The sequence below is a fragment of the Scylla paramamosain genome, unplaced genomic scaffold (assembly GCF_035594125.1).
Source record: "Scylla paramamosain isolate STU-SP2022 unplaced genomic scaffold, ASM3559412v1 Contig11, whole genome shotgun sequence".
NCBI classification, from domain to species: Eukaryota; Metazoa; Arthropoda; class Malacostraca; order Decapoda; family Portunidae; genus Scylla; species Scylla paramamosain.
Window position 1 is genome coordinate 457,501 of NW_026973676.1, and position 22,500 is coordinate 480,000.

General features: G+C 41.6%; 1 protein-coding gene and 2 non-coding genes across 4 annotated transcripts in view; 1 reads left to right on the forward strand and 2 right to left on the reverse strand.

Moving 5' to 3' along the window:
* LOC135097073 (uncharacterized) overlaps positions 1–22,500 on the forward strand; it is a 122,598-nt gene that overhangs the window by 57,563 nt on the left and 42,535 nt on the right. The gene's annotated exons all lie outside the window — the stretch shown is intronic.
* Trnac-gca (transfer RNA cysteine (anticodon GCA)) lies at positions 20,846–20,917 on the reverse strand. The gene has a single exon. It is a non-coding gene; the product is annotated as a tRNA-Cys (tRNA).
* Trnac-gca (transfer RNA cysteine (anticodon GCA)) lies at positions 21,420–21,491 on the reverse strand. Its single transcript has one exon. It is a non-coding gene; the product is annotated as a tRNA-Cys (tRNA).

The following is a 22,500-nucleotide window of genomic DNA, read 5'->3' on the forward strand; positions in this document are numbered from 1 at the left end:
GGCAACGCAGTTTTGCCACCTCAATCTGACGATGGCTGTACACAACTAACGATAATCATGGCTGAATACAGTGATGCTTCTGTTGTCAAGGCTCTAACAATAAGTAATATTGATAAAATGAAAAATGCCCAGCTAAAACAAGCCTTGTCTGCTCTCATAAATGAACCAAGAGATGAGGAGCCATCAAACAGAATCCTTCTGGAAGAGCTTCGAAGCCTCAGAGTAGCAGTAGCAGAGATGGCATCACTGAATCAAGAGAAGTTCAGACTCTGACTGACAAATTCAGAACTGCTTTTGACATGATCCATCAACAACAGCGATTCCTAGAGTCATTAGATGCTAAGGAAAGACAACGGAGTCTCATCATAACAGGCCCACCAGAGGACAGAGATGATCTTGGTGCAACTGACTATGAGAAAGTAATGAATGTGATGAACGCGGTAAGCCCTACCGAAGCAGTTGATTGAACCGGATGGATTGTGAGGCGACTGGCACAACAGAATGAAAGGAAAATGACACCGATTCTCGTCACTGTTGGCGACCAAAATCAAAGAGACAGGATACTTCATGCAGCCAAAAATTTACGGAACGCTGGAGCACAGATGTCGCGAGTGTACATTAAAAAGGACGTCCACCTTGCAATCAGGAGAGAAACTGCTTGTCTGCAGAAGAGGGAGCGAGAAGAGCGAGAGAAAGCTGAGAATGCCGGAGTAAATATCACTTACGATTGGAAGAACCGCGTGCTGCCAAGAGATGGCGTCATTATCGACAGCTTCACTCCTCGTGTTTTTTGTGTGCAAGCAGAGAGGTGAAGCTTTGTTGGTGGAATATTGCTGGTCTCAAAGACAAGTTACAAGAGCCAAGTATACTGAAGTTTATTCTGGACTTTAACATCGTTTGGATTCTTGAAGCCACAAAATATTTCAACGTACAAGTACCGGGATTTAGTGTGTGCCGAAATGTGTCAAGAAGTGGACGCAATAGAGGAGTGGTGATGCTTGGCCAGGATGCACTGATGCACAGTGTGAAGCAAGTTGACGTGGATGCTGAGGACCAGATATGCCACGGTGGTTTTGTGATGCATTCCAGAACTGAAGTTAGGAGGCGTATATATACCTCCAGATGCCTCCCCTTATTGTCATGGTGCTCAGTGCGGAGTACTGACGCAGCACACTGTGGATGCCGGCACCACTGTCGTCATGGCCGATTTCAACGCAACTGTAAGGAGGCAGGACACAGGCAGATAAACACACATACATACATACATACTCGTACACAGTTGCCACTTCAAAATAACATAACATTACTAAGAATATATTTGGCAACAATGTACAGTATTCATGCCATCGCCTTCCCCACCACTAGTACTACTACTACTACTACTACAATAAGTGTTAGTACAAATATATGAACATACATGCATACACACTTATAGAGGAGGAGAAGGAAGAGGAGGAGGAGGAGGAGGAGGAGGAGGGAGAAGGAGAGGGAGAGGGAGAGGGAGAGGGAGAGGGAGAGGGAGAGAGAGAGAGAGAGAGAGAGAGAGAGAGAGAGAGAGAGAGAGAGAGAGAGAGAGAGAGAGAGAGAGAGAGAGAGAGAGAGAGAGAGAGAGAAATGTTAGCAGCCCAATAATAATGAAAATAGTAATAATAAATAATATTTAATTAAAAAAAAAAAAAAAATATATATATATATATATATATATATATATATATATATATATATATATATATATATATATATATATATATATATATATATATATATATATATATATTTTTTTTTTTATGTAGGAAGGACACTGGCCAAGGGCAACAAAAATCTAATAAAAAAAATGCCCACTGAAATGCCAGTCCCTAAAAGGGTCAAAGCAGTGGTCAAAAATTGGTGGATAAGTGTCTTGAAACCTCCCTCTTGAAGGAATTCAAGTCATAGGAAGGTGGAAATACAGAAGCAGGCAAGGAGTTCCAGAGTTTACCAGAGAAAGGGATGAATGATTGAGAATACTGGTTAACTCTTGCGTTAGAGAGGTGGACAGAATAGGAGTGAGAGAAAGAAGAAAGTCTTGTGCAGCGAGGCCGCGGAAGGAGGGGAGGCATGCAGTTAGCAAGATCAGAAGAGCAGTTAGCATGAAAATAGCGGTAGAAGACAGCTAGAGATGCAACATTGCGGCGGTGAGAGAGAGGCTGAAGACAGTCAGTTAGAGGAGAGGAGTTGATGAGACGAAAAGCTTTTGATTCCACCCTGTCTAGAACAGCAGTATGAGTGACAGCATAAGCAGAAGGATTAGAGGTCAGGAAAAGGTCAAGAATGTTGGGCGTATCTCCAAGACGGTCAGGAATACGAGTAGGGTGTTGCACCAATTGCTCTAGGTCATGGAGGATAGCAAAGTTGTAGGCTAGTTCACCAGGATGGTCAGTGAAGGGAGAGGAAAGCCAAAGCTGGTGGTGAACATTGAAGTCTCCAAGAATGGAGATCTCTGCAAAAGGGAAGAGGGTCAGAATGTGCTCCACTTTGGAAGTTAAGTAGTCAAAGAATTTCTTATAGTCAGAGGAGTTAGGAGAGAGGTATACAGCACAGATAAATTTAGTATGAGAATGACTCTGTAGTCGTAGCCAGATGGTGGAAAACTCGGAAGATTCAAGAGCGTGGGCACGAGAGCAGGTTAAGTCATTGCGCACATAAACGCAGCATCCAGCTTTGGATCGAAAATGAGGATAGAGAAAGTAGGAGGGAACAGAAAAGGGGCTACTGTCAGTTGCCTCAGACACCTGAGTTTCAGTGAGGAAAAGAAGATGAGGTTTAGAAGAGGAGAGGTGGTGTTCTACAGATTGAAAATTAGATCTTAGACCGCGAATGTTGCAGAAGTTAATGAAGAAAAAGTTGAGGGGGGTGTCAAGACACTTAGGGTCGTCGACGGAAAGGCAGTCCGACCTGGGGACATTTATGGTCCCCTCCCCAGATGGGGACTCCGAGGCTGGTGTAGGAGTCGCCATGATTTTAAAATTTTTGGAGTGAAGGGTGTGTGTGTTATTAGGTGCTTGTAGTTTTGTGTGGAGGAAGAGAGTTGTCTTTAGAGGGCAGGCTGTGACTACCCCCTTGTGTTGTGAGACACAAAGGGAAACGTTCAGTGAGGTCACAGCTGGGTTTAATGATAAGTTCACAGCACCCCCTGAACAGTGCTTTAGACCTCACTGGGAGTAATTATCGTTTCGGCAGGTGTCTACTGCCTCCTCCTGGAGGAGTATATATATATATATATATATATATATATATATATATATATATATATATATATATATATATATATATATATATATATATATATATATATATATATATATATATATATATATATATATATATATATATATATATATATATATATATATATATATTCAATTTTTGCTACACCCTGTAAATAATATTAATCCTATTATTATTATTATTATTATTATTATTATTATTATTATTATTATTATTATTATCATTATTATTATTATTATTATTATTATAATTATTACTATTATTATTATTATTATTATTATTATTATTATTATTATTATTATTATTATTATTATTATCATTATTATTATTATTATTATTATTGTTATTATTATTATTATTATTATTATTATTATTATAATTATTAATGTTATTATCATTACTTTTATGATTAGTAGTAGTAGTAGTAGTAGTAGCAGTAGTAGTAGTAGTAGTAGCAGTAGTAGTAGTAGCAGTAGTAGTAGTAGTAGTAGTAGTAGCAGTAGTAGTAGTAGTAGTAGCAGTAGTAGTAGTAGTAGTAGTAGTAGCAGTAGTAGTAGTAGTAGTAGCGGTAGTAGTAGTAGTAGTAGTGTTATTATTATCATAATTATTGTCATTATTATTACTTTTATGAGTAATAGTAGTAGTAGTAAACAAACTTACACACACACGCACACACACACACACACACACACGAGCCTGGAGAAGATCAGGTCACACAGGCTTAGGTCAGGTCACCACTGACTGTTTCATAAAGCCACAGTGATGGTTAGCAAGGTTCTCAAAAGTGTTTCTCCTGTCACTAATGCAGAAATGTTGTTAATCTGTCACTACAACCTTAAAAAAAATTAAAAACCCTTACAACTTCAACTAGAACCTTTTAAACGAACGTTTCTCCTGTCAGTAATGCAGAAATGTTGTTAATCTGTCACTACAACCTAAAAAAAAAATATAAAAAAAAACTTAGTTTCAACTAGTCTTTTAAAAGTGTTTCTCCTATCAGTAATGCAGATGTTGTTAATCTGTCACTTAAACACTAAAAACACCCTTAAAAAACCTTACATCTTCGATTAGAGTTTTCCTCCTGTCAGTAATGCAGAAACATTGTTAATCTGTTACTGGAACCTTAAAAACATCCTTAAAAACCAGCATCATTTCAACTAGAGCCTTTTAAAAGAGGGTTTCTCCTGTCAGTAATAAAGAAATGTTGTTAATCTGTCACTAGAGTCTTAAAAACACCCTTAAAAACCCTTACAACTTCAACTAGAGTCTTTTAGAGCATTCCTCCTATTTCTCCTTCAAGTTCACCTACAATCCCTCCCCCTCTCTCTCTCTCTCTCTCTCTCTCTCTCTCTCTCTCTCTCTCTCTCTCTCTCTCTCTCTCTCTCTCTCTCGACCTCTCGACCTCTCGACCTCTCGACCTAAATTGTGTTTTTCCGCAGTTTTACCTTAAAGACTCGCTTGATTTCGATGCAAGCGAGCTGGATGGCTGTGTCGAAATCCATGCCTTCTGCCGCCTTGCTTTCATCCTCCAGGTAGTCACTCTTAACCTGGAAATAGTCATAATAGTAGTAGTAATAGGGATAGTATAGATCACTCTCCCTGAAAAATAAAGGCGAGGTTTGCTTTGGGAGTACAGGGGTCTTAACCCTTTACTGTCGAAGAGGACAAATATGTCCTCCTTGGAATACATGGTTTTAACTCTGCGGATGTCAAGTATCAGAGTTCGCTCGCCGGTCAGGACATACAAGTCCCGTTTCAGCTTTCGATCGGCACCTTTGTTTACACTGGAATGGTTGCCGCTTCTCAGTTGAACCAGGACACTGAGAGCAGGTGGATGCGTGCCGGAGGTTGCGCAAAGCAGCCACTTTCACTGCATCCTGGATGTATCTCCAGGTAAAGTACAATTATGACAAAATTTGCTGTGATAAATTCACACCTAAGGATCATATTTACATCACAAAAATCCTCATATCACCCTTTGCCAAACATTTGTAGTGCTTGTTTAAAGGTGACATTTGTGTCCTATTAGGCAAATGAATACTATTATGTAAATGAGCAATATTTTCGTCTTTGTTATGCTACCGATATATTTTTGCAATGACATGCAAATAGTTTTGTTACATATTAAACTTGGTTTGATTTACACTATAACACCATAGATGTGTAATGAATTAAAAACAATGAGTGACAAGTAAATATTCTTGCAGGACCCTCTCGTTGCTGCAGTACTACTGCATTCTGCGGACAAAATAAAAGTTCCAACACCACCGAAAGGCTGGTGGAAACATTGTTAGCTGCCAGTGATGCCGAAGTTAGCGGGGATGAGTGTTATGAAGTGGATGAAGGAAATCAAATAAAATCTGCATTTTGTTGACAACACGACACTAGACAAAACTGACAAAATATGCAAGGTGAGACCTCTAGTTAACCACCTACAGGAGAAGTTTTCACAAATCTCCACGACAGAAAACCTGTGTGTAGATGAGCAAATGGTCCCTTCCATGGTCAGTCATGTATGACAGCATTGTGAAGAGAATAAGGAAGTGAAAGGAGGATATGAAGAGAGAGGTAAACATTCAACAAAAAAAAAAAAACTCATAAATGGGGTTATAAGATATTTGTGTTGGCAGACAGCATGGGTGTGGTGTATGAATTTATGTCTTACACTAGAAAAATGCAAGTTGTTGGCAAGCCTGATGTTCCAGGTCTCAAACCAATCTCGAATGCAGTACTGCATCTTGCTGAAAGTATACCGGGCATGAATAATCACAGACTATACTTTGACAGTTGGTTCACATCTGTGCCCCTCATTGCACATTCAGCCTCGAGGGGAATATGGTGTTCTGGCACAGTGCAGGCAAGGAGGCTAGAAGGTTTGACGTTCAAGTCAGACAGACAACTTGCAGCTCAAGGTACAGGTTGTCATGATGAATGGGAAACGAAAACTGGGGACACAAAAATTTCAGGTGTCAAGTGGATGGATACCAAGTCAGTGTGTCTTGTATCATCATTTACAACATCATGGCCAACAGAGAAATGTTCCAGGCACGACAAGAACACTAAAGACAGAGTTGAAACCCCCACGCCCAATATTGTAGCAGATTGTAACAAACATATGGCAGGTGTTGATTTGTGTGACCAATTGCTTGCTTACAACCTTCAAAGCAAAGAAATACTATCAGAGGCTTGTATTTCACTTACTTGACATGACTGTGGTAAACTGTTGGTTACAGTACAGACGATCAGCAACTGCTGTGGGAGTGAGTCCCTTCTCGTAAGCAGAATAGTCTTTGTGAGTTCAGGCTAAGACTACCAAGGTCCCTGATGTGTGGTGGAAAGATGTGACAAGAAAAAGAGGAAGACCTTCAAATGCTGTGGACAGTGCCTTTGCTCAGAAGAGGAAAACTGGGAGAACCACCAAGAAAATTTCAGAAAAAGACACACGGCAAGACAATGTTGGGCATTTCCCTGCTTTCAGTACAAATAGGGGCACATGCAAGTTGCCAGGCTGCAAGGGAAAAGTACAAATGTATTGTATGTAATGCAAAGTTCACCTGTGCTGTGATGCAAGAAGGAACTGCTTCTATGATTTCCATTCAACATGAGGCGGCACACAAGGATTGTGCTAAATAAAATAAAAAAAAAAGGAACAATTCTTCGAAGTCAATTTATGGAATTTTTTTTTCTTTTCATTAATCAGAGATGAGATATTATCACATGAATGTTCAGTACAAACATGAGAAGTCATTCACATATATATTTTTTTTCTTTCATGTAAGGTTTAAAAGTTTAAGAAATCCTAAACTCATTGGTAGTACTATTGAGAACATGAATTTGTCATACGCCTTAATGGACATTTATGTCCCTTTTTATGGATTTTATTTGTAATTGAATAAATGAATAAAACGCGCCTGTATGTTTATTTTTGCCTTAAGAGAAGAAGGATAATGAAATGAAAGATTTTTTTTTCTTACAGCTGGAAAATATTTCAGACAGTAAAGGGTTAAAACTACTATCATTACCATCTACCATTACCATTACCATTATTACTATTATTATTACTATCACTACTACTGGTACCATCATAGCACAGTATTGAGTCACAAGTACTAATTGTGTAAAAAGCATTGATAAGGATTTAAACAGTGTTGTGAAGAGAATAAAGAAGTGAAAGGAGGATATGAAGAGAGAGGTAAACATCATACGTCTGGCAGCGTACCTCAGTGATGGGTAGAGTGGCCAGCTCTCTCTCTCTCTCTCTCTCTCTCTCTCTCTCTCTCTCTCTCTCTCTCTCTCTCTCTCTACAAGCTTATCACTGAGGGGATAACTGGTGCAAATAGTTATCAAGGCTTCAAAATGCAAATGTAAGAAATAATATGATTTAGTAGATAATGAATGAGTGAAAGAGTTTGCTACTGACTCACAGGTGGAAAAGGAAATTATTAAAGCCAAAGATGAGCTACAAAAAATACTGAGGAATAAAACATTAGAGGAAGAAATAATTAGAGGGAGAAATGAACATGATAGTGATGCTGAATGCAATAAAATGAGAAAATACTTGGAAAAAAATAAGAATTAGGGGAAAAATTAATATGATAGTGAAGATGAATGCAATAAAATGAGAAAAATACTAGGAAAAAATTAAGAATTAGAGAAAAAAATAAAGGAGAAATAAATATGATAGTGATGTTGACTGCAATAAAATGAGAAAAATACTAGGAAAAAAATTAAGAATTAGAGGAAAAATAAACAAGGTATCACTAGAACTAAATGAAAAAGAAAATGTTGAGGAAAAATGAAGAATCAGAAAAAGAAACAATTAGAAAAATAATAATATGATAGTGATGATGACTGCAATAAAATGAGAAAAAATACTAGGAAAAAATGAAAAATTAGAGGAAAAATTTAAAATGATAGTGAAGATGAATGCGATAAAATGAGAAAAATACTAGGAAAAAATAAAAAAAACAAAGAATTAGAAGAAAAAATGAACATATAAGTGGAGCTGAACGCAGAAAAGAAAAATACTGATGAAAAGTGAAGACTTAGAGAAAGAAATTAACATAATAGTGAAATTGAATCCAATAAAATTAGAAAAATAATAGGGAAAAAATTAAGAATTAGAGGAAAAAATGACATATAAGTGGAATTGAATGAAAAAAAAAACGCTGATGAAAAATGAAGAATTAGAGAAAGAAAGAAGGCAAAAATCTAAGAAGTCTTCAAGGATACAAAAATGAATGGGAAAATTTTTAAACAAGAGGAAAATAATTAGAGAAAAATACTTTGTTTTGAATGATTAACCAAGTGGAGTCCCTTAAGGTGATTTATAGCTACAAAATGGCCCTGTTATGTTTGCTGATGACCCCAAGATTGAAATAACCACAAAGCGTCAATAGTGACCTTCAGACGGGCTGGGTGACCTTGATGAGCTGAGCCGGTGTAATGACAGACACAACAAGTTACAGGCAGAATGAGGATATAAATTAGGAAATAAAAAAGGGATTGATTTTGAGAAGAAAAAAAATTAGTGTAACAGGAAATAACAAGTGGAAATAACATTAATAACAATGATGACAAAGACAACAGCTGACGCCATGACGTATAATTGACGAAAAAGGGAAACATTGATTCGTTTAATACGTACTTAAGTGTGCAGATTTCCTTATCCTAAAGCAGTCTTTCCTGCTCGATATCACACAAATTCTTGATGACTATTTAGGAATGTAAAATTAACAAAATTTGTTCATGTAACCATTTGTAAAAAAAAAAAACGTGAAATCACAAGGTAAGCAATTATCCTTAACAAGCGAATAGTCATTCACAAGAAGCAGGGGAACAGCCAATGAATGTCACTGCTTCGGAATATGTTGTCATGTGTCATTCTAGCCAATCATACTTTTTTGTCTTAATTTGGAAATTACATTTTAAGTATCATTGTCACTATTAGGATTCATTAATTTGTAAAGCGACTGGATAATGTGCATCTTATAGTGAGTGGGTTTCATCCAAAGAAAGTTCTCGTAAGATGGTTTGCGTGTTAATAATTGTACTCGAGATTTCGGAACAGTGAAGCGAGACAAGACAAGTTCAGGAGAGGAGGGAGTCAGGACAGGCAGGGAGGCTCAGTTCGTGAGCAGCTGTGGTGAGGGGTGGACTTGCTAGCTCTTCTGTGGCTCCCTTTCTCTCTGTTGTCTTATTTTCTTAATTTTCCTTTTCTATTTTTTTCTTAGTTTCCTCCGTCTACCGATTCTTATTTTTCCATTTTACTAGTTTTTTACTCATTGTATTACATCCGCTTCGTCCTCCCCCCACTTCCGTCACGGCCACGCGCATCTCAACATAGCCCCGCCCCCGTCCCCAGTCTGGTGAATTTTGGTGAATTTTAAGCCTCGTATTCGAGACTGAGTGGAATTTGCCGTGTAGTGGCAACTATATGCACAAGAAATGTAAATGGAGTTTGAGAAACAAAAGTTAAGGATATTACGTAACAAGGAAACAAGATGTTAGGTAAGTGAATGATCGTTAGAACATAATCATGCATGGAAGTAGGCGTTCATAATTGTTAATTGGTGGTGTAGCTGATTAAGACAACTTTTGGGTAAGGTTTGTGGTGGTCCGTTTATGTACTAAGAGCAGCTGGTGGTGACATGTCTGGGTGCAGGCTGAGGTGGAGGCGGGACTCGGAAGAGCCTGTGGGGGATGAGGAATCAGCGGTTTGTTACGTGGGTCGTTCAGTGGTTTGTAACCAAAAATATCTCCAATAACTTTGCATCTTCTTCTTTCCCTCATCTATTTTTAACCAGATGGCACCACTGCTATCACATCTATTTCTAAAGCTGAACTCTTTGCTCAAACCTTTGCTAAAAACCCTACCTTGGACGATTCTGGGCTTGTTCCTCCCTCTCCTCCACCCTCTGACTACTTCATGCCACCTATTAAAATTCTTCGCAATGATATTTTCCATGCCCTCGCTGGCCTAAACCCTCGGAAGGCTTATGGACCTGATGGGGTCCCTCCTATTGTTCTCCGAAACTGTGCCTCCGTGCTTGCACCTTGCCTAGTCAAACTCTTTCAGCTCTGTCTGTCAACATCTACCTTTCCTTCTTGCTGGAAGTTTGCCTACATTCAACCTGTTCCTAAAAAGGGTGACCGTTCTAATTCCTCAAACTACCGTCCTATTGCTTTAATTTCCTGCCTATCTAAAGTTTTTTAATCTACCCTCAACAGGAAGATTCTTAAACATCTATCACTTTACAACCTTCTATCTGATCGCCAGTATGGGTTCAGTCAAGGCCGCTCTATTGGTGATCTTCTGGCTTTCCTTACTGAGTCTTGGTCATCCTCTTTTAGAGATTTTGGTGAAACTTTTGCTGTTGCCTTGGACATATCAAAAGCTTTTGATAGAGTCTGGCACAAAGCTTTGATTTCCAAACTACCCTCCTACGGCTTTTATCCTTCTCTCTGTAACTTCATCTCAAGTTTCCTTTCTGACCGTTCTATTGCTGCTGTGGTAGACGGTCACTGTTCTCCTAAATCTATTAACAGTGGTGTTCCTCAGGGTTCTGTCCTATCACCCACTCTCGTCTTATTATTCATTAATGATCATCTAAACCAAACTTCTTGTCCTATCCACTCCTACGCTGATGATACCACCCTGCACTTTTCCACGTCTTTTCATAGACGTCCAACCCTTCAGGAGATAAACAGTTCACGCAGGGAAGCCACAGAACGCTTGACTTCTGATCTTTCTAAAATTTCTCATAGGGGCAGAGCAAACTTGGTATTGTTCAATGCCTCAAAAACTTAATTCCTCCATCTATCAACTCGACACAACCTTCCAGACAACTATACCCTCTTCTTCAATGACTCAACTGTCCCCCTCTTCTACACTGAACATCCTTCCTTCTACACTGAACATCCTAGACTTGGAGAGAATGAGTTGAGGCAGGTGCAAGAATACAAGTACTTAGGGATGTGGATGAGTCCCAGTGGGTGTGCAAAGGCAAAGAATGAAAAGATAAGTATGGTAAACCAGTGGGTAGGTCGATTGGGAAGCGTGGCAAGGATGAGAGCAAGTAAGTATGATGTGTTGAGAGAAGTGTGGAAGAGTGTGGCTGTGCCATGTATAATGTATGGTATGGATGTGATTGCATTTAAGGAAAGTGAAATTGATAAATTAGAAGTGGGCCAGAATAGGTGCACTCAGTGCAAGGATGGCACTGAGTGCACCGAGGTGCACAGCAGTTGAAGCTTTGAGAGGTGATATGGAATGGAGCACCTTTAGGGAAAGACTCACAAAAGCCACACTTAGGTACAAGATTAGGCTTGAGAGAATGGATGATGCAAGAATAGCAAGGAAGGTGTACCTGTGGAATGAACATGGAAGCAAATGGAGGAAGAGATGCATGACAATGACAGACAGGAATGGATTGCAAGTTGTGTGGGCGATAAGAATGGCCGGGAGGAATCAAAATGAGCATGAATGGGTGGTAACAAGAGGAGGCAGAGTGGGAGCCGAATGGGATGTGAGAAAATGGAAGAATGAGATAGACAAAGAAGTGAAATGTGTGGGACTGAATGAATGGAAGAATGAGATGAAAAGAAAGAAGACCCTGGAATGGTACAAGGAGAAAGAGGCCCCGAGGTATGAAAGGTGGTATGATGGAAGCCTGGGCGGTGATCTTCTCTTCCGAGCGAGGGCACAGTGTATGGATGTGAATGCAAGGAGTTACAGATGGTCCGAGTCCCGCAGCAAAGTGTGCCAGATGTGCGACAAGGGAGAAGATAAGAGGTGGAGCATGTGGTGCTGGATTGTGTGAAGTATGCCAGAGACAGGAATGAGATGATGCAAGTGATACTGACTGAGTTAGGGCATGATAGGAATGAAAGAGTGGAGAAGACAGGAAAGGAATGGATGGTGTTGTTGCTGGGACTGTGTAGAGAGGCGAATGAAAGGATGATTGAGGCGGTAAAAGAGTTTCTGGAGAGAATGTGGCGTGCCAGGTGTAGGAACAATTAGTGTACAGGATGCTGTTTGATTCTTTCCCCCCCCCTTCTACAAGAGTTGCCAATCCAAAGGCCTGTCTTGGGAGTGATCCTGAGCCACCTGTACCATCAAGATCAAGATCATCAAGATCGGTATCGAGTCTGCTTACAAAGTTGCATCGCAGAGAGTGAAAGGGGCAGCTACAATTATCCATCATCATCGGCGACACCATGGCTCTTGAGAAGGAACTTATTTTCTAGGGCCATATGGATGATTAGTCGTCTTATTATCGGTGCTTTTGTTATTGGTGATGCAGAATCCTTGTTAACCTATCACTAGAATCATAAAAACACCCTTGAATCACCAGATAACTTCCCTTGTAGAGGATGCTTAGGGGACGCTGAGTAGGAGAGATAAGACGGAATGTTGAGGATTACGGTTCAGAATCTAAAAAAAGTAAAGCCTGTTCACGTCGACCGGCCAATTTCATCCCAAGGGGGTACATCTGGGACGTTATCAAGTTACTTCTGTCCATTACTCCTCCACGTAGGAAAATACATGGAACGCTTCATAACTATCACTTTGACTTGCATTAAAGCCTTACACTAGCAGGCAATGTGTTCCTACGATAATTTACAACTATTTTACATTCTTATGGTGCAGTCTCATAAATACTTCTGCAGCTAAGGGAGAAAAAAAATAACCTCAGATTCTCTTTCATCCTTTCTATCCATGCTGCCACGCAAATAGTTTTTATACAGCGCTGTGAATGTTAAGAGAGGATGACCAAACCAGCTGTAGCACGATGAAGAAATTGCAGTCATGCTTAATAGTCGTTAGAACAGAAATACAAGATTAGTGAACCAACAAGAAGTCACCAGGCCTACATGTGACAGTCCTTGAACAAGACATACCAAGTAACTATCATGCCCCCTCCCACTGTAATTAGCGCCTTCACTCAGTCTTAAGTCCTCTCATCTGCTGATAATCCCCCTAAACAAACCCTGGCAGCTGATGGATTGTAAGCAGATCAGAGGCCTTGGGAGAGAGATAAGGCTTGGCACATACGGAGGAAGGGCGAGAAAGAAGTTACTCAAGTATTGTGCGTGAGTCTTCTCCTTTCGCCGTTTCCCTAGAGAGAGGGTTTAGCGCCATGCACGAGTCTCCCCTATTTGTTTATGTTTCTTGCATATTCCTTTTTCACTTCCATTCTTTCCAGTTCCCCCGCATTTCCATCCCTTTATCTCACTCTCTATCTTCCTTTCGATCTTCTTCGCTCAACTGGTTTTCTTCAAGTTCTTTATATCGGTTCCTGGTCTTCTCTTCATACTACGTGGCTAAACCATCTTACTATTATATATATATATATATATATATATATATATATATATATATATATATATATATATATATATATATATATATATATATATATATATATATATATATATATATATATATATATATATATATATATATATATATATATATAGGCACCTATTTGAAGCTACACGGGTTTTTTAAGTGTTTTTAAATTCTACCTAACAAGAGTTTTACATTATTAACATAAGAAACACCCTTGGGAAACCGGCTAATCATCCCTGTGGCTTTTGAAAATAGTCGTGGCGAGATGGCAAAGCGTTTCAAAACATTCAAAACAGCCTCTAACCTCTTTCTCTTTATCTCTCTTTCTTTGGCCAGGAATCAGAAACGCTTTGCTCTCTCACCACTACCATTTTCCAAGGCCAAAGAGATGAATAGTCTTGTTCTTAAGAATATTTCTCCCGTTAATAATCAAGAAGTCTTCATAATCTGTGAAGAAAATCGTATAGACACACTTAAAAGTCCGTGCAACTTCAACTACAGCCTTTTGAAAGTAGAGGAGGTACAGCGTAGGAGTGTTTCAGAATATGGGCGTCTCTCCTTCACCCATAACCTCCCCAAATCAGTCCTACCACTACAGCCACTCCACTCACTCGCCGCCTCCACTCCCACGCCTGGCCAGCTCGCGCCACCCTCATTACCCACCAACCATCCACTTGTCCTCGCTCCGCCGCCTCATCGCGCTCATTACCTCGACCGTGGAGAGAGAGAGAGAGAGAGAGAGAGAGAGAGAGAGAGAGAGAGAGAGAGAGAGAGAGAATTTTATGTACTTTAGTTAATAAAAGACGAAAAAAAGGAAAGCTAATAGAAAGGAATAGAGAGAGAGAGAGAGAGAGAGAGAGAGAGAGAGAGAGAGAGAGAGAGAGAGAGAGAGAGAGAGAGAGAGAGAGAGAGAACGTGAGGTGAGAGGCAAGTCAAAGATAATGGTGGATTGAGGGAGTTTATCCAATACAATTATAATATTAAATCCAGCATTCTCATTGGCTCCTCCATTTCTCCTCCAGCCGATATCCACCAATCAGCAGCTGGCACCACGAGCCCTGCACTTGTGGCTAAGAGGAGGAAGAGAAGGAAGAGGAGGAGGAGGAACACAAATGAACACAAAGGATGAACAAACGCTATGAAACCTGTTGGTCCCTTACAAGAATGATTGCTTATGATGCATTATAATATCTAATGTAAAGTAAGAGACGTGGGATAGCAAAGGCGAAGGTTTCTCCCCACCTACCGTCGAACTGGAAGAGGAGGAGGGGTGGGAGTGGGAGGAGGAGGCAGCGGTGACATGAGAGAAAAAAAGATGCTGTGTGTTTTTATGACGAATAATGTTTTTTTAAGGGTGCTTTTATGTAGTTCCCTAGACGCCTTCACTCTTCCATTACAGCGCCACTCTTTGCCGTGTTGAACCTCCCCAACGCACTCACAGCCACGCAATTCTACTTATGAACGGAGGAGACGAAAATAGTTAATGTTTTCCTCTGTCCTCTCAACTTAATAATGTTCGAAGTGTTTCATTAGTATTGATATGAGTAAATGGTCCGATTCTAGTTATTTTATTGTATTTTATTATTTTTTTTTAGCACTGTTTCATTGTGTGTGTGTTTACATAACTCACATTTCTCACAGATATATGACTTTTTTAATATAGAGTTACGACTGGCCACCTCATTCAGTACGATAAATGTAACTCTCTCTCTCTCTCTCTCTCTCTCTCTCTCTCTCTCTCTCTCTCTCTCTCTCTCTCTCTCTCTCTCTCTCTCTCTCTCTCTCTCTCTCTCTTTGCACAGAAATGGCCACCAATAGACCCGTTCTTACTGATCAAATTTTTTTTTCCCCTCTCCTCTCCACACAAACTTTCCCTCACCACCACCACCACCATCAGCACTACCACCACTACAGTCCATTCCACCGCAGCAATCGTGAGTCAGTGCCCCTCCACATCTCCACAAAGGTAATGAATGAATATTGACTGGATAAAACTGAAGACTAAATTAAAGTGAAATCCAGGTACAGTAAAACATAATGGTGATTATTGTGAGTAATGTAAAAAAGTAAGAAAATAAGGAAGGAAGAAAGGAGGCAAGAAAGAAAGGAAGGAAGGAAGAAAGAAAGGAAGGAAGGAAGGAAGGAAGAAAAACGAAATAATAAAAGAAAAAACGATAGAACGAAAGAAAAGATAGATAGATAGATAGACATAGATACACAGGTAGATAGACATGGATAAATAAATATGTAGATAGAAAGATATATAGACAGCCGAACACACACACACACACACACACACACACACACACACACACACACACACACACAGATAAATAGACAAAATATGGAAATCACTCAACAAAAAGACGCTTAAAACGAAGAAAAGTAACTACCAGGAGGCTGCGATGACTCAATGAAGCCAAACTGAAAATCCCCAGAAGGACAAACGTGCATCGAGTCATGAAGTGAACCAGAATCAAAGGAAAGAAAATGGAATGAAGGAAAAAGCCAATGACAGTAAATTTATACACTACATTCCCTTAACACTTGCCTATCTATCTTCCTAACAGCCTACTTACACTACCTGCCTGCCTATCTCACAAATTTATACACCCCCCGCATCTGCCTAAATGCTTACCCGAGCCACCTACCCACCTGTTCATCTACGAGAGGGACTAATTGACTGACTAATTAATCAGGTTGGGCGTTACGCAAAGAAGAAGTTGCAGGTGGATCTTAAAACGTAAAGGAAATTGTATCTGTACTGTTCGGTGAAGAAAATAAACCGTATTTGTGAATTTTTGGTAAAGGAAAGAAAATGGATCGTGTTTTTTTTTTTTTTTTAAGGTAATAGGTGAAAATTATATATGTATTTCTTATAAACGAAGAAAAGTGTACATGTAATTTTTTTTTTTTTATAAAGGAAGTAAGGAAGGAAACTGAATCTTTTAAGAGAGGGAAGAAGTCACCCATCATTTTTAAGTAACAGGTAATAAAACAAGCTGATAATAAAAAAGAATATAAAAAAAAGCGCCTCGACTTTTTTGGTACCTGTATTTGTTCTCTCATCTGAAAATACACATGCTGTCCTACATTTTTTTTTAAGAACTTATCGAAATGAAATACTGCAAAACTACACATATGAGCAGGGAACGGAATGGTGCATGATTAATAAACATTGCACTTTTTAATTAAATAAAACCAATCATTTGTTTATTAAATGTGCATAGAAATGTGAAGCAATTATCAATGCACAGCCAGATACACACGCAGCTTGACACAGTTAGACGAGCAGACAGACACATTAATAAACAGATACACAGGCATACATACAAATGGACACACACACACGTAGACTGAGAAGTTGGCAGACAGACTGGTAGACAGGTAGACACACACACACACACACACACACACACACAGACAGACAAGCAGGTAAACAGACAAAAAGACAGACAAGTAGACAGAGACAGAAAGACAGGTACACACAGACAAACAAGTAAGCAAACAGGTAAACAGACAACGAGACAGACAAACACGAGAGACAGGCAGAGAGAAATCTGATTACTCAAATACAAAGAAATAAGTCTATGAAGGGAAATATGCAATTAAGATTTCAAAATTAGGAGAAAGGAAATAAATGAGAGAGAGAGAGAGAGAGAGAGAGAGAGAGAGAGAGAGAGAGAGAGAGAGAGAGAGAGAACCTTGCCCAGACTCACCTTCCCTCTTCTTGTTTTCACTCCCTTACCTGAAAAAAAATAACCCACATTAATATACACTAAATACGAAAGCACAGACAAACACACAGACAAACGAACAGACAGACAGAGAGACCTTGACTACCTCAGAGACTTCATTCAGACATATATGAAAAGAGCAGGTGTGTGGTGTTCAGGTGTGCTGACCTACTGAGGTGTGTGTGGAGGCGGGGAGGTACACGCGACCAAGAGGGAGATTAGAGACAGATTGAATAATGCGTGTTGGTAGGTGTGTGTGTGTGTATTGGTGAGGCAATTCTGACTTTTCACTTATGTTCTTTTCTTTTTCTTTTTTTGCATTTTTAACATCTTTTTACACTTACGGCTTTTCTCATTTCCTGCTTCCTTGCCTTGCTTTATTTTGCGCACTTGCCACCTTTCTTTTCTTTCCTTTTGGTGTATGAGAGAGAGAGAGAGAGAGAGAGAGAGAGAGAGAGAGAGAGAGAGAGAGAGAGAGAGAGAGAGAGAGAGAGAACGAATGAATGAAAAGGGAGGAAAAAAGAATGGGTAATAGGAGAAGGGAGAGAGAAAGCATACGAGGGAACGGAAGAAAGGAAACACTGAGATGATGAATTGATGCTCGATACACGGAAAGGCCGCAAGGAAAGAGTCTGCCATTACTCTCTCTCTCTCTCTCTCTCTCTCTCTCTCTCTCTCTCTCCAACTTTTTTATGTTTTTACTTTTTATCCTTGCATTTCAGCCTCCTTTCAATCCCATGCACGGCATGGAGCGGAGCCAGGTTCACCTCTGCTGTAGCGAGGATGTTCCAGCTCCCACCGGTCTTGAATAAATCCATAGTCAACTTGTGATACGCGTGCATCCCGGCAGCTTGGAGTTGAGTGAGGCGGCTGAGCCAATGAGCTGCTTGATGTGAGGCGGAGCTCAGCCAATCACAAAACATTTGCATAGTTTGATAATTACAATTTTTGTACCGAGGGTGCAGGGGGTTCAGAGGGTCTGTTAGGACCAGCAAAGTCTAGAGACATGTCTCCCAAAACTTCACGAATGGCTGAGGAAGAGGCAGACGAAGACACTCGGGGCTGCCGCGGCTGCTTCGGGTGGTTCTTCAGGCTGTTCAAGAGGAAGAAGCGCGGGCGCCGCTCGAAGCACAAGGATCCCGAGTCATCCTTGGTGCCCTTGGCCAGTAATACAGCGCTCTTGGAAAATAGCAAAGAAGAAAATGAAAACGAAATGACCGTCGCAGAGATTAATGAAGTAAAAGTCATAGAAGAAGAAAACGGCGCCGCGGTGGCTGCCGAGGATGTGGGGGAGGCGCGGCAGGCAGAGCTGGATGAGGTGGAGGTGGCGGAGGAGCAGGAAGAGCAGGAGCCCAAGGTTGTCAAGACCTGGGCTGAGGAAGTGGACGAGGCGGAGGAGAAGGGCCTGGACGTGTTCGCCCCGGAGATCAGCTGCCTCCCCCACGTTGCAGCGATTCACAGCGATACAGAAGCCTCAACAGAAAATGAGGCCACTGCAGCTGCAGCGACTGAGGCCTCAGTCGCTGCCTCAGTCGCTACAGCTGCAGCTGAAGCGACTAAAATTACGATGAGCGTCACGCAGAGGCGCAGGGCCCGCCGCAAGGCCCTGGCTGCTCGGAAAGCCTCGGCAGAAAGCGAGGCTGCCTCACTAGAAAATGAGGCTCCTGTGGCAGTGGCCGCCGAGACCACGCCGCCCGCTGACAGCACCGAGCAGCCCCAGGCATCCGAAGGGACGCCCGTTTGGCCCGCACCCTCAGTGGGGGTGCATGGGAGCGACGGGCCTCCCTTCGTGCCTGAGGCTCCTACGGTTGCAGCGACTACAAGCGCTGCAGGGCGGCGCAGGGCCCGTCGCAAGGCTTTAGCCGCGCGGGTGAAGAGCGAGGCACGGCTCGCCGCGAGCACGGAAGAACCGCCGGCCCCCGACAGGACGCCCGTCTGGCCCTCGCCCTCCGTGCGGGTGTCTGGGAGCGACGGGCGTCCCTCGGTAACCACGTGGGAGGAGGCCGCGTACGGCGCCTTCCACGCGCAACGACAGCGTCCAGCAGGACGGGGCTCGGCCGCGAGCATTCAGAAGCCGCCGGCACCCGACAGGACGCCCGTCTGGCCCTCGCCCTCCGTGCGGGTGTTTGGGAGCGACGGGCGCCCCTTGGTGACCACGTGGGAGGAGGCTGCGTACGGCGCCTTCCACGCGCAGCGGCATTATTGAGGCCCGTGTCGAGGAGGGCAGGGCTCGAACTGAGCGTCCGCACTTAACTGTTAATTGAGAGAGAGAGAGAGAGAGAGAGAGAGAGAGAGAGAGAGAGAAAAGAGGACGGGAGGACAACTCACCGAAGACTCGTTCATTCCGCCAATCGTTTTAGTCAATGGCTTCTTGAATCTTTTGGCGGCTCAGCGGAGCTGCGTTAGCGTTTTGTCGTGCAGCGCTCTTCCTTCTTGTCCTACGTTCCCCGAGTCCCACTAACAGCAGGGAAGTAACAGGCTATTTAAAGACATAAAAACTGACTCTCCATGACTCGATGAGGTATCAGTTCCGTTTGTTTCTCTTGGAATTTGGTTCTCTCTCTAAATCAAAAGGCATCAGATTCTCGCTGCTCATTCCTTCCTCCCGACACTCTAAATTATGGCTCTATCTATCTCTATCATCATCATCATCATTGTTGTTATTATCAATACTATTACTACTACCACTACTACTACTACTACTATTACTACAACTACTACTACTACCACTACACATTTCTGGCTTGTGATTCAGTGTTGTTGAGATTTGTTGGTTCTCCAGCAGCATATCCTCCCCTGGCTGCACAACACAGGCAGTCAATGAAGACAGGTGGAGGTGCGTGATCCACTACTAATCCCTCTATTTGACCAATCCGGTGTCTTGAGGCTCCATTTCTATAACAAGTCATCACGCTAACCCCTCTCTCTCCTCCCACATCCCATGACAACCCATCACGCAGCTAACCCCCATCCTATAAGTCATCCCCCCACATCCCACAAGTCATCACCCAGCTAACCCCTTCCCCCCACATCCCACGACAAGTCATCACCCAGTTAGCCCCTCTCCCCCACATCCACACAACAGAAGCAGCACGTCAGCTGTGTGTGGATATCTTTGCGGTGCATATAAAGAACTGAAGAGGTTGCCTCATCAAACTTAACACACAGTATTCACAAACATTTCTCTTGAGAAACCATGAAAGCTGTTCCTTTCATCTCTTTACCTTCACACAGACTGTTCAGGCAGAGAGGCAGGGCGGGGCGGGGCGGGCAGGATTTATCTGGATCTGGATCGAGGTTCTGCTCCCGCAAAAGGAACGGGTCACCACAGAGCCTCGCTGGCTCGCTGCTCGCCAGCACGGCCTCTAGGCAGCAAGGAATGTAGTATAGCTCCTACGGCATCTTATTACAGCACTCTTGTCACGTCACAGAAGCACCAGCTTCACGAGAAGGCTTGTTGTTTCAAAATGCCAAAAGTTGTGATCGCAGGGGGTGCCCGGGTTTCAACCGGGGACCTCTCGATCTGCAGTCGAATGCTCTACCACTGAGCTACACCCCCTTGACAGCACAAGTCCCGTGTCACTGTTAAGAACAGGTGTTGTTCAACACAAGACACCTGTGACTCGCAGCTTTCACACCGGCCACCTTGACGCGCCACAAAATTCACTTCCTCCTTACACAGGGACTACCATGGCATCTTGCAGCTTCTCATAATATGTTCTAATATTTGTTATGCTGTCCACAGCGAGGGGTTTATTTGAATTTTTTCTGTAACTAACACACACACACACACACACACACACACACACACACACACACACACACACACACACACACAAATACTCTGCCTTATATCAACACCAAAAAGAAAATGAACATATTTTCAGTGCTTAATGTTACCAAGAGATCTTACGAACACCATCTAGCTCGTTACCCTCTAAAGTTGTCATTGATGTACTGTTGCTTTGTCCTCTTTACAAGGAGCATCGTTGTTTTCGAGGTTTATTCTCGTCTTGTTACACCTATTCAAGGAAATTTACGGAAAGAAAAGATACAGGCGAAGGGGGCGCCCGGGTTTGAACCAGGGACCTCTCGATCTGCAGTCGAATGCTCTACCACTGAGCTACACCCCCTTGGTTGTAGCGCACACTAGTAGTAGTAGTAGTAGTAGTAGTAGTAGTAGTAGTAGTAGTAGTAGTAGTAGTAGTAGTAGTAGTAGTAGTAGTAGTAGTAGTAGTAGTAGTAGTAGTAGTAGTAGTAGTAGTAGTAGTAGTAGTAGCAGCAGCAGCAGCAGCAGCAGCAGCAGCAGTATTATTATTATTATTATTATTATCATTAGTAGTAGTAGTAGTAGTAGTAGTAATAGTAGTAGTAGTAGTAGTAGTAGTAGTAGTAGTAGCACCAGCAGCAGCAGCAGCAGTAGTAAAATGAATAATAACACAATCATCATCATTATTTCCTGTCCAGTATTTTATGTTATCATTTTCTACGTGCAGTATCTAAAATACTCAAAAAATCCTTTTCTATCTACTGCGTGTATGCATATGAAGACTACATGTGACTTTCTCTATTTCAGAATAATTTCAGAATAATCACGGCTACGACGCATGTCACACACACACACACACACACACACACACACACACACACACACACACACACACACACACACGTCTAAACTTTTTATTCAGAAAGTGTAATCGAGTTGAAACTAAGTAGAGAGACACACGTATCAGTACAATTCTCTCTCTCTCTCTCTCTCTCTCTCTCTCTCTCTCTCTCTCTCTCTCTCTCTCTCTCTCTCTCTCTCTCTCTCTCTCTCTGGTTTTAAGTCCTACCTAATTCTTTCATCCCAGTTTTCTTCTCTCGCCATTTGAAGAAAGACCAGCAAATAAGAACTTTAATTATTACTCTTTACATTCCCTCGTGTCTGAAAAAAAGATATTCCATTAAAAATAAACTTTCCCAAAGAGATTATAACTAAAATTCCTTACTGTATAATGTTTTCCGTTAATTCCACGTTATTCTGCTGGTGCTGCTATTACTACTACTACTACTACTACTACTACTACTACCACTACTACTACTACTGTGAGGGTGCCTGGACGAGGTGTGATAGAGGAAAATTAGAGTGTAGTTAAA